The sequence below is a fragment of the Poecilia mexicana genome, unplaced genomic scaffold, assembly GCF_051168715.1.
Source record: "Poecilia mexicana isolate PSO_F unplaced genomic scaffold, ASM5116871v1 scaffold_15, whole genome shotgun sequence".
In the NCBI taxonomy this organism is placed as follows: domain Eukaryota; kingdom Metazoa; phylum Chordata; class Actinopteri; order Cyprinodontiformes; family Poeciliidae; genus Poecilia; species Poecilia mexicana.
Window position 1 is genome coordinate 10423763 of NW_028263384.1, and position 13616 is coordinate 10437378.

Genomic DNA, 13616 nt, shown 5'->3' on the forward strand with positions numbered 1-13616 from the left:
TTAACGAAAACTTAAAAGCCCATTATATTAGGAAGACAACAATGTTAATAGTATTGTTTTTTTGCATCTGAAATACGACTTAGTCTTTTCTACCAGTCATGGTAACTCAAAGCAGAAAAAAGTGAGCCACATTAGCTCCTGGAGATGTGACGTCAACCCCTTAGGTGCAAAGAGCCCATTCCTAATTCCGTTTTAATGGACGCTTTCTTCTTTTATTTCCAATTTTGACTTCCAATGATTCACTTCCTGCTAAAGAGCCCCCTGGTGGTTGAAGAAAAATCCACACTTAAGCCGCATGATTCAAAGCTTAGGAAAAAAGTAGCAGCTTATAGTCCAGAAAATACGGTATATGAAAAAAAAATCTAAACGGTCTCTGGTATTGTTCAGGGGGCCGGACCAAATGTGGAGGCAGGCCGAATCCGGCCCACATGCCGTAGTTTGGAAACCACTGATCTAGAGAAACTCATCCATACGTTTGCATTGATTACTCCAACAGTACTCCACAGGTCTGCCTAAAAAAATCAGATGGCTGTAGCTGATCCAGAACACTGCTGCTCGCATTCTTACTAAACCAGAGACAGAGCACTGAGGCTCTAACATTCACAAATGACAGTGAAATAAAATTCAGTCCAACATCTGGTTTGAAGTGATTCCTCTGGAACCTGTTGGAGGAAAAATATCCCAACTTCAGAAGATGTGTTTTTAACTTAACAGAGCTCTGTTGTTCCTCCTATCAGTATGAGAGTCAGGGTGAGGAGGCGCCATGTTAGGAAGAGAAGTGGAAGCTGCAGGATCTTCAGAACAAACAGTTCATGATGCTAGGCTACTGATTATCCCTCTGTCTGGACACAGGATCAATATAACCAGTTTAAAAGGTAAAATGAATGGTGACAGACATAAAGAACTGGGATGCACTCCATGATGTTCAGAATTTAGGTCTCATGGCATCTCAAGATGTCAACATTGCAGCCAGTGGGTTGAGGGAAATACAGCTTTATTTTGTAGCAATTCAAGAGCTTTTATCGCTTCGCAAAAAAACTAATCAGCACAGAAACTCCAAAGCACACAAAGAAGCTATCTATCTATCTATCTATCTATCTATCTATCTATCTATCTATCTATCTATCTATCTATCTATCTATCTATCTATCTATCTATCTATCTATCTATCTAGCTGCGCATCGGGGTGGAGGAGCAGCAGGTGGCAGCGCAGAATTTAACAGTAACTAAACAGGATCCATTCATAATAAGTTTGGGTTGTGATGCACAAACCAAAAGCACCATTACTCATTACTCAAATTGCCAAATTAAACAATTCACCAATTAATTTAGAGCTCACAGATGTACATTAAAAAAAAACATTTCTCAAATGTAGCTAAATTTCAAGGGCACTATATTCTTTGAGTTATAATAATTATGAGAGGATTAATTATGTTAAATAATTTAACATGGACATGATATAATGAACAAATATACTTTAAACTCTAATGGGCTTTTAATAACTATATAACTGACCGTACAGTTTAATTTATTACACAGTAGGGGAGAAATAGTAACGTCTATAACAATAATAATAATAATAATAATAATAACAACATTAATAATAATTCCCTTTGAACATATTACGCAACACAACGCATGTCAGGGTACCATTGTTTGATCGGGGAGTGGAACGGAGCTTATTGATACATGTAGCGATCTTCAAAACGGCCGTTTATGACCGTTGTAGCCAAAATGTAGCTAACTGCGATCCTAACAAATCACTCTTTTCTCTTTTATTTTTGAATGTCTATGTATGAAATTACGAAATCAGATCCAAATTAACTTGTTACTCCACATTTTTAGAGGGGGGACAGTCCTCACCAGCTTCACATTACTAACCTGTAACGACGAACAGCTTCAGTGAAAGGAAAAAGGACGACCACCGTCTTCTTCTCCAAACTCTGAGGAACAAGGGGCGGGGCTCCTCACTTCCGGTCTTCTGGTGAGACTTTGTCCGAATCAAGGGCGTAGGTTCGGTCTAAGTTTTGGTGGGGACCTTGACACCCCCCCCCACCCCCCCCCGGCAGCACAGTGAAATGCCCAAGAGCACCGAACATTTTTGAGAAGGGGGGGGAAACCACATTGGCTTAATAACCCCCTCCCCCCAACCATAACCATATCATACATCTTGTGTGATACAGTCATACTCAGCAGATCAGTTCAAGAACACTTTACTTTTTCCTTTACAAAATTCAGCAAACGTTACAAGTAAGATCAAAAGAAATATCCTCTGGATACAGCAAACACAATTGCAGATAAGAAGAAATCAATAATAAAATAAAAAAGAAAAAATATTACATAATTAACAGACCTATTCTACCTCACATTCAGTGCTGACCTTACTAAACACCGGACTTTACAACAAATGCGTTGCGTGATAGATATCTAACTTATGGGTCCACTCACTGTACTTACAGCCGACGTAGCGAAATAACTTCTAATGTCTGTCCTTTTCTTTTTTGGTGGCGACATGGTCTGGAGACTCAGAAGGAGACGCGTGTGCCCAGCTAGCCGCCGCCTTTTGCAGCTAATCAAAGATCGTCCGACGATTCAACTGACTCCCCCCACCACCCCCCCCGACAGCACCGTTCCGACACGGTCTCGGAGGCTCATAATAAATGTCAAACTAAGAAGCTTCCGTTCCGCGCACCGCCTGTTGCTGCTAATCAAAGATCGTAGATCCACGTTCTTTGAGCCAATATGGCAAAAATTGGTCGGGACTTTTTCATATCCCGTGAATATTGGTCGGGACATGTCCCTACCGTCCCTACCCAAACCTACGCCCATGGCTTACAGTATCAATTATGCCACAAGAACTGATCAGTAGATTATTGCGAGGGAACGCAAAAGTATTGCGAGGGAACGCAAAAGAAAAAAAATTCCCCATGTCCCCTGGAGGGCTCCGTACCTGTTAAATAAAAAAAGAAGGAAAAAAAAGTAAGATTCGGACCATGGGCGTAGGTTTGGGTAGGGACGGTAGGGACATGTCCCGACCAATATTCACGGGATATGAAAAAGTCCCGACCAATTTTTGCCATATTGGCTCAAAGAACGTGGATCTACGATCTTTGATTAGCAGCAACAGGCGGTGCGCGGAACGGAAGCTTCTTAGTTTGACATTTATTATGAGCCTCCGAGACCGTGTCGGAACGGTGCTGTCGGGGTGGTGGTGGGGGGAGTCAGTTGAATCGTCGGACGATCTTTGATTAGCTGCAAAAGGCGGCGGCTAGCTGGGCACACGCGTCTCCTTCTGAGTCTCCAGACCATGTCGCCACCAAAAAAGAAAAGGACAGACATTAGAAGTTATTTCGCTACGTCGGCTGTAAGTACAGTGAGTGGACCCATAAGTTAGATATCTATCACGCAACGCATTTGTTGTAAAGTCCGGTGTTTAGTAAGGTCAGCACTGAATGTGAGGTAGAATAGGTCTGTTAATTATGTAATATTTTTTCTTTTTTATTTTATTATTGATTTCTTCTTATCTGCAATTGTGTTTGCTGTATCCAGAGGATATTTCTTTTGATCTTACTTGTAACGTTTGCTGAATTTTGTAAAGGAAAAAGTAAAGTGTTCTTGAACTGATCTGCTGAGTATGACTGTATCACACAAGATGTATGATATGGTTATGGTTGGGGGGAGGGGGTTATTAAGCCAATGTGGTTTCCCCCCCCTTCTCAAAAATGTTCGGTGCTCTTGGGCATTTCACTGTGCTGCCGGGGGGGGTGGGGGGGGGGTGTCAAGGTCCCCACCAAAACTTAGACCGAACCTACGCCCTTGCTGTAAGCCTTTTTTACAGTGGCCGCCGTACTTTCTGCTTTAATACAAGCTTATAATGTTTTTCCATGGACTATTGAGTTATTATCGCGGGGTAATAAGTAGAGATGTGCCGATCAGGTTTTTTCCTCCCGATACCGATACCGATCACCCATGAGGGCCGATCACCGATACCGATCACCGATACCGATCACATAATTTATTTATTTATTTTTTTTTTTTTATCATAAACACTACCGGTTACATTATGTGGAAAAAGGAACCATGAATTCACCTTAGTTTAGACAAAAACTTGTTTTTAATAACTTTTTTCAAGAAGAAAACTAAACAAAACAGGCTAAATAATGCAAAGAGCCAATATAAAACCTCTCAACATTGCCAAAAAATTCAAGTATAAAACTTAACATTCAAAGGCAAAAACAGGTTCCATTAAAATAAACAATCCAGAGTTACTGAATGAAAACGTCCTGATAGCATGGCGGCTAGCTGATTACTGATAGTTCTGATTGGCTGTTTCTGACTGAGCAGAGTAATTATGCAGAACAGGGAGGAGATCGATTATTTTTTTTAGAGATTATCTGTCTCATGTTAGGACAGCGAAAGTTTTAATACGTATGTAAAATTTATTTTTTTAGGTTAGATGCTGCAGCTTTAATCATAGGTTCGGTTTGAGAGTCACTACCAGGTGGAGCAGAAGCGGCGCTCCGTCTGTGAAATATTACTACCTGTAGCGTAGCAGCGGTTCAACAGCGAGAGCAGAACCAGCGTCTTACATCGCAGCTCGAAGACTTAAATAATTTTGCGGGTTATTTGTTTAGCTTTCTGACCGTCATGCTAATCCGGGTGAGTGTTTGTAGCTGTGCGCTGCTTTATCTGCTATCTGATCCTCCGTATGTCTTTTTTACTGCAGTGGGCCTCGATGTAGCCAATCTCTGTCAAGTATGGCACTGTTTTTATGTCGTATTAGCTTCGTTGTGTTGATGCATTTTGACGTGCTTCAATTTTCCGCCGCAACACGCAAACTTCCCCATTAACTCAGTGCGTTATAGTTACACATCGCTTTGGATTTGTTGCTACGCGTTTGCGCAGTGTGAAGGAAAGAGGAGACCAGCTGCACAGGCAGGCTGGAAATGAGATGATCGGTATCGGCAACAAGAGCCAATGATCGCCGATCACCGATCATGCACTTTTTCACGAAAATCGGCCCGATTATGATCGGTGACCGATCGATCGGCACACCTCTAGTAATAAGTCATCTGATTGTGTCTCCATTGTGTTCGTGTCTGAATGGTTTAAAGGGCTGCTTTCTGTGCCGTTCTATCTGAGCCTTAACAGACATAAACATGCAGTAAATAAATTGATTTTCAGTTTTTTTGCACCAAAGTGTTAATAATAATAAACATGTTTTCACTGAGGCTCTATAAGAGCAATATGAATGAAATAAGTAATTACTGATATGACAGAAGCAGCGGCTTTGACACCTGGTGGTGGGCGTGTCAATGTGGGAGTGACGTCATCAAATATGAATGGGAAGGTGACGCTGCTGGCTGTGTGTGTATGAGGAAGCGGGTGAGCTGGGTGGTCAGTCCTCGCAAAGTTTGGAGCATGATAATAAAAATTAAAAAAATCGATAATTGTGACAGAACAAAGAAGAGGTTAGGAGTTGATTGATACACGGACAGATGAGATTCCCCGAGTTAATCCAGTGCGGCCGTCTACCACCATTAGTTTGCTGTGTTTTATAATAATAAAACGTGTGTATTATTAACACTTTGGTGCAAAAAACTGATTGATGTATGTATTGCATGTTTATGTCTGTTAAGGCTCAGATGGAACAGCACTAAAAGCAGCCCTTTAAACCATTCCGACTACGAACACAACAGAGACACAATCAGATGACTTATTAACCCGTGATAAACACTCAATAGTCCATGGAAAAACCGTATAAGCTTGTATTAAAACAGAAAGTACGGCGGCCACCGTAAAAAAGGCTTACAGTATCAATTATGCCGCATGAACTGATCAGTAGATTATTGCGAGGGAACGCAAAGGTTTTGCAAGGGAACGCAAAAGAAAAAATAATTCCCCATGTCCCCTGGGGGGCTCCGTAATCAGGGTATTTTGGTCAATTTAAGTGTAAAAAAAAACCCACATATATGTGTTTTTTTATATGATAAATTGCAATACTATTAAGTATGTAGTGGCTTATATTCTTAAATAGATTTTCTGGACTATCAACAAGTGATGATTAAATTCTCGCACTTTATGGTGCATCACACATTTATGAAATAATTTAAGAAAACAAAACTGATAAAGCTGCTAAAAATCATTAGATCATGTTTCTTAATAGTAATGATAGTGAAATTAATTTTTATCCATAATTTTCACAGCCCGATTGAATAAAGAGCCAATGCGTTTGGTTACAGTCAAACAGGCCTGTACCATGCTGTCATGCAATATAATAATGACAAAATAATCAAAGAAACTACTACCCAAGCCAGGTGCCTTTGTCATTCATGTTTCTGATTAGTTTGAAGCAATATTACTTTGTGTTGTTTTTGAAATTGTCTTTATGTGTTTATCAACTTTAAGTTGAGGATCCTACTGGCTGTCAGTCTGATGTGGAGGAGGCTAGCTGCGCATGATAAATCACCATGGTAATTTATGTGTTACCGCTTTTGTGAAACCGAATCAAGGTTTATTTAAACCAGCATATCCGGAAAATCCCAGCTTAATCCTCAGTCCTGGAGTTAAAAAATGCTATTTGATAGTTACATTCCGGGGAAAAGAAGGTAAGACTAATTGGTTCAAAAACAAACAAACAAAAAGAATCAATAAAAGTATATATTTTTTAGGACATGAACATTTTTGACATGTGAGTCAAAATGTGTTATTAAAGAATATAGATGTACATATAGCGCGGAGGGTTCTGTACGACCAGTAGGCGGCGGCACTGAGGAGCAGGAGAGCGGGGGGTTGAGCCAGTCCCAGGCTGGCTGGAGAGCAGCTCAGGCGGGGAGAGCAGTCTGGTAAAGGAGGGCTGCTCGAAGGAGGAAGGTGCGAGGGTTTTCTTGGATTTAAATAACCTGACGTGTGCGGTTATAGAAGGAGGAATTTTAACAAAGGAAATGAATATCATTTGGGTGTGGACGACCATGGCGACTGTGGAGGTAAATGTTGTTTTTTTTTATTATTATTTTGTAGACAGAAGAGAGAGCAGCCGTAGCTGCAAGGGACCAGATAGATGCTCTCTGAGGAAATTGGGACAATGCAACGGAGTCTGAGTTGTTTTATTGGTTCTCCGCTGTTCGCGGTGATTCAGGACGGACAGACAGCGCATATCTCCTGCTGGGTGTCAGGAAAAGATGCTGCTGGTTCTAGACCTGCCTCTGTGCCGCACTTTGCTCATAAAAAAGACGAATGCAGACGGTGCGTGACGGCTAGAAATGTGAGCTCAGTCAGTCCGGACAGAGACAGTCATCCTTCTGCGTTTTGCCCGTTCCTGAGCCTCATCCTGACTGAAATGGTTCGCACTCTTCTGTTGGGTTGAGTCAGGCTAAAGCGTTAGAAACTGAGGCTGAGGAGAAAGATGGCAGGTTTCTAAGCTTCAAAACTGACGTCGTTTCGATGTCTATATAGCTACATCTGCGTCTGTCTGACGGCCCAGCCGCCTCTTCTAGGGATCTGTGGCAGTCTTTCCAAATGTGGGAATCTCTTGGGGTGTGATCAAGCTGGAGTTATTGTCTGTTGCAGTAGATATTACTAATAACATACCATAATGTTACCTGCTATGTGGTTCAGATGCAGCCCTTTCCTCACCAGAAATGGCAACTTTGAAAAGCCCCCCTTTCCAGGCCATCTGGCCCACACGGTTATATTTTAACATTTCTGCCAACCACGTTCTTGTTCCCTCTCAGTCTTAGTTGATCATATGAACATGTTGTTTGTATCTTCCTAAGGAAGATACAGGAAGTGGCTTGATGAAATCAGAAATAATCAGCATCATTTATGAGGCTCGGCTGGCAGTGATTGTATGCTGAGAATATATTGAAGGAAAAAGGAAAAATTTCTCTGTGCACAAATCAATACAGAAGGTCAAAGGTCAGTTTGCTAGATAAAACCAGCAGCAGTGCCTTACCCTCAGAAAGACACAGTCAGCAGTCTTGAAGCTTTCATTTTATCCAGTGAAAGCATCAGATTTTCCCTCCAGCTAGAGGCAGTAGCTTTCTTTCTTACCCTCAAGGCCCTATGAATAATTGTCTTGATGTCAGGGTGTCAGATATAAAGTCCCGTTTCCAAAATGTCTTGATTTGAAATTTTATTTTCTTTATATTTTGCTTCCAATCAAGACTTGGAAGCTTTGTGTTGGTTGAGAGTAAATAATTTTTTAAATCCATCCACTGCTTCAGCTAGGTCATTATGAACATATCAACATTCTGAGCACAGGGATTCCAAAGGTTTTCAGGATAAGAGTGTGTGTGTGTGTGTGTGTGTGTGTGTGTGTGTGTGTGTGTGTGTGTGTGTGTGTGTGTGCAGGGTAGATGGGCGTGAGTGTGTCATCAGAGCGCCTCTGTTCATTCTGGAAGTGATAAAAGCCAGCCCATCTACCCTGTCCCTCCTATTGTCAATCTCTCCCGATCCCTTACGAACACACTTTGACAGACAAAATGGAAGAGAATGTTTCAAGTTTTTGGCTTAAGCAAAAACGTGTTTGTTTGAGGTATGTGCAAGCAAAACTGTATGAGCACATACCTCCAGCCTGCAGCAGATGATCTAGACCTCCCTGTGGAGCTAGCAGACTGCTGCTATGTTCTCCTGACTGGAGACCGGTTGGTGGGTGGTGAGTGAGGTACATTCAAGTTTTCAGGAAAATAGGAAGCTATGGGACAAGATATGTCTAATCTACAAATCTTTACCTTGGCCTGATCAATCTAATCCATGTCAGATGTCTAAATCAGACTTGCTGCCTATCATGGGGTTGCTAAGCTGCAAAACATTTTCAGGACATTAAAGTTGGAAATTTTCCAAATTGGAACCTGTCCCTGGGAATTGTGGGTTTTTATGGGGATTTACTGGAAATTTGGCATAATTTAAACAAATTGCATCATATTCAAACATAAATAAGATTTTGTTTTGTCTTGGGCAAGCATAATAATAATGTTTTAAAAAAAACATTACATTTCAGATCAGTAAATTATTTGAATTATAGTATCAAAAGTATATTTTTTGGAACAACAAAACACGAAAAGCTTAGTGGAATGTTACTAATCCCATCACCTCAATATCTAAACACTTTTTGCTATCCTTTTTAACATTTGTCAGCAGGCTGCAAAAATTATTTTAAGATACATTATTTAAACATGTTAACTCCCATAAATCCCCATTCATTCTCTTGGATTTGAACAATTCTAGAATGCTGTGACCCTAGTCGTATAATCAATTTACTGGCACCAACAATATTCAAAATGTTTGTATGTAAAATAGTATTAAGAGGTAATTGCAATTTAGTAATATTCATAAAATAAGATATGGGTGTACAACAGCTTGTCAAAAACAGTTGTCACTATTACATACAATTTCGTGTACTTATTAGGTAACACTTTATTTGAAGGGGGGTGAATAAGACTGACATGACACTGTCATAAAAACCTGTCATGAACATGAATAAGCCTTCATGAATATTTATGACTGTTGTCATAAAGCGCCATTTGGTAAATTATGACACTTTTAATACAAAGTTGACATTATTCAAAATGTCTTTGTTATGACAACTTGACATTAACCAAAAAATCATTACTGATATAAATTTGTTATAAAAGTATTACTGATTGCACTTCAAAAATAAGGTATCTTTATGTTATTAAAGGTAATGTTTAAACAGTAATGATTTCTTGGTTAATGTCAAGTTCATGAAGGCTTATTCATGTTCATGACAGGTGTTATGTCATGTTTATGAAAGTGTCATGACACTCTTATTCAAGCACCTTCAAATAAAGTGTTATTTCACAGACTACAGATTCCAAAGAACATTGTCTACAAGCATCAGATAAAATAAACTAAAAACAGCTCAACATATTACAGTATCATTTCAGAATTAATCTCACCCTGAAAATTATTTTTGTCAGAAGCATCAGAGATAGTCATCAGTGAAAAACAGAGATTATTAGATTTTTATTTCCATGAATCAATGTCTGTACAAAATCCATCAAGATTTGTTTGTTTTTTTCTTCTTCTTCTGTGACTCACTGCTTCTGCCGCATGATATACTTTTGTTTTGTCATAAGAAATATAGAGTGTTTTCACACCTGATAGTTTGGTAGACTTGGTTCGATTAGGGATCAAAATTGCAAAATTTGTTACATTTTCAGCTGGTGCTTTTCACTTTCACAATGCATTGAGTCATAGAATTCAAACTAATTGAAAAACTTCTTCCCCCCTCACATGTGATGGCTCTACAATAAGAACTACTTAAGGAATTGACACAAAACCTCTGAAGAAGACAATGAGCGCAACTTCCTGCTTCACAAAATGTAAGCAAAAATGGAGTGGCATCAGATTTTAGTGGTTGTAGGATTTCTCCACTGATATGCATTACTGGTTTGGACATGGCCTATCAGCCGCTACAGCTAGTGACGCTCCTGCAGGCTTACTATTAGAGATTCTCCAATCATGTTTTTTGCTGCCGATTTCGATCACTGCCGATCACCTGGATTGACTGTTCATTTTTCTTTTTATAAATGCTACTTTGTGATCAGACAAAATGGAAGAATGATCTGGCAATAAATTCACCTAAATTAGACATTAACATGCAAATACTTGGAGCCACTACACAGCAGCTACTCAGTAAAAAGGACAACTGAAAAGCCTACAATCAGTAAAATAATTAACAGTTCTCAGTATCATAAATTACGCGTAAATCAAATAAATCTGCCTATATCAAATAATGCTAAGACAAAAAGACACATTCATTTAAAGTCAAATGCAGGTTGCATCAAAATAAACAATCCTGAGTTACTGAATCAAAACTTCCAAAGAGCATGGCTAATTGTTTGGTGCTGGTTCTGACTGATTGTTTCTGAATGAGCGGAATAATTCTGCAGAACACAGGGAGGAGACAGAGGAGATTGATTATTTCCCCCAGATTATCTGTCTTATGTTAGGACAGGGAAAGTTTTAATGCATGTGAAATCTTGTGAAATCTTGCTTTTGTATACATGCTGCAGCTTTAAGCAGACGTTTAGTGTGAGAGTTCACTGCTGGGTGGAGGAGAAACGGCACTGTGAAATATTACTATCAGTAGTGCATTGTGGTATTCCAACAGTGAGGGCAGAACCAGCGTCTTCCACCTATAGCTTGCTGACTTAAATTATTTATCAGGTTATTTGTTTAACTTTCTGACCGCCATGACCTTCCGGCTGAATGTTGGTAGTTGTGCGCTCCTTTACCTGCTGTCTGACCGTTCCCGATGTCTTTTTTTCCTGCAGTGTGCCTCAATATAACCAAACTCCGTCAAGTGTTTGTTCTTTAAATGTCATATTAGATTTGTTGTGTTGATGCATTTTGACCTTCTTCAGCCCCGAGGTCATTTTCCACCGCAACACGCAAACGTCCCCATTCACTCTGAGCGTGGAAATTCCACACAATATTGCTTAAGATTTGTTGCCACGTGCTTACGCAGTATGAAGGAAAGGAGAGATAAGCTGCACAGGCAGGCTTTGAAGTGACATACAGGTGATCGGCAACAACAGACAGTGATCGGCGATCACCAATCATACACTTTTTCATGAAAATCAGCCAATTATGATTGGTGGCCGACCGATCGGCACACCTATAATTTCTATGTATTGAGTCAGGACCACAAAACCAGACTATTCCAATGTGAGATGAGCAGGATTCTGTCACAACAATGGTCCTAGTGCCCTCATTTTTATATAATTTCTTACCAGATTTCTATAAAATATGTTTTGAATTAAAGCTGAGAAAATTGCTGAGTTTTCATGCGTAAAATATGTATTCTGTCCAGTTGCAAGTGAAGACTAAGCAAATTTCTCTTTTATATTGGACAATAATTTAAGTTTACATACCGGTAACTATTGCTGCTAAAATTCCTATGCTTTATTAAATATTTGAAATGAAATATTTCATCCTATTTGATGATTGTTGTGAATATCGGCAGGTTCTACATACAAACAAGGGAATTAATTAAGTTTTTGTCCTTTACTAAAGTTTTCAAAATTACAGCAGAAATGGCCTTTAGCTTACCTCCAATAGAATCTGTTGTTAGGGCTGTACTAAAGAATTTACTGTTTCTTAAATGCCAGAAAAATATTAGATTATATATTTTTTTTAAAAAGTTTCCTTCAAGTGATCTTTTAGTTTTATCACCATGTCACTTTTAGCTGGAAGTAATTTGTCCATTTAGGATGGACCCTGCTGGAGTTTTAACTTGAATCAGTTTAGAATGAAGTCCAAAAAGTATCCCAACCCTAGAGACTTGCTTATCAACAAAGCTGGATGGTCAAAAATACTAGATGTATCTTGTCACGTGGTAACAGCTCTTTTTTTGGCATTCTTGGAATTCGGAGGGTTCCAAGCATGCCAACTCGGTCAGAAAATGCAACATCACAAAAAAGTCTTACTTGGGGGTGGAGTATCTGGTTGTGTCATAAGAGTGACTCCCTTACAATAAGTCACAACAGCGACTGAGTTTACTTAGAATTTTTAAGAAAATGGCAGATTGAACAGCATAACTTCCATGTCCTCCATTGTTGTATTTTGTTTGTGTCATGACAGCTCATGTTGCTCTGGGAGCACCCAGCTATATGATGACCCCACCCACTAGAGCTGTTTCTCAACTGTAATGAAAAACCACCTGAACTGTGTAGGGGAGAGATGAGCCAGATCCAGCTTTGCTACTAGTAGCTGGTGGGAAAAGGCAAATTCTAAATGCGCAGACCTGATACTTCTTGTGCATTGTCTTCGTTTCTCACAATAACCTTTTGGAATTTTGGTCCTGATCTCTTGATAGAAACAATGTACCAGTGCACAAAATTTCAAACATGATGTTGTCTCCCACCCCTTTAATTTACGGTTATGATGATCTTATCAGGTTTACAAGATTCTGGCATTTTCCTCCAATTATTCCAACAGTCATTGTGGTCTAATCACCTTGGTGTTAATCTATTCAGACTGCAGGACGAATAAACTAACACAAAGACATTTTTTCCTGTCTTACTGAAAGGTTCATGAACTTTTGTGTGTGTTTTGCCTAAGAACAGACAAGCTTAGACTCTTGTAAACTGATTCCCGGTTCTAAAGTAACATCAGCAACTAGATGCATAAATTTTCTGTGCTTTAGCTCTGAGGAGGAGATGGTTCTGTTTTTTTCTCTGTCTTTTTGATCATCTTTTTTTTTCCCTGCAGTGTTAGAATTTCAAAAAGTTGAGGGTTCCTGTCATGAAGTCTACACATCATCTTATCCACAAAAAGCAAGCTAACATGCTCTCAGCTGGGTATCAACTCACTTCAAACTACAGAACAGAAGACACAGAATGTGTCTTCTGCGTTTAACTCAAAGGCATTTGAATGTCTCACTTTATCCCTTTGATGAGCCCTCCTGAAGAGAATGTCATCCAGATGCATTAAAACATAATCTCAGAAAAACCTTCTACTCCAAGTTCTACTGATCTGTATACTTATACTTTGTTATGTAACTCAAGTGGATGAAATCTGAACTTTGCTGCAAATGCCTGTAAACTTTTAATTAAAGACAGATATAAGAAGGCTTCTGTTTTATGATT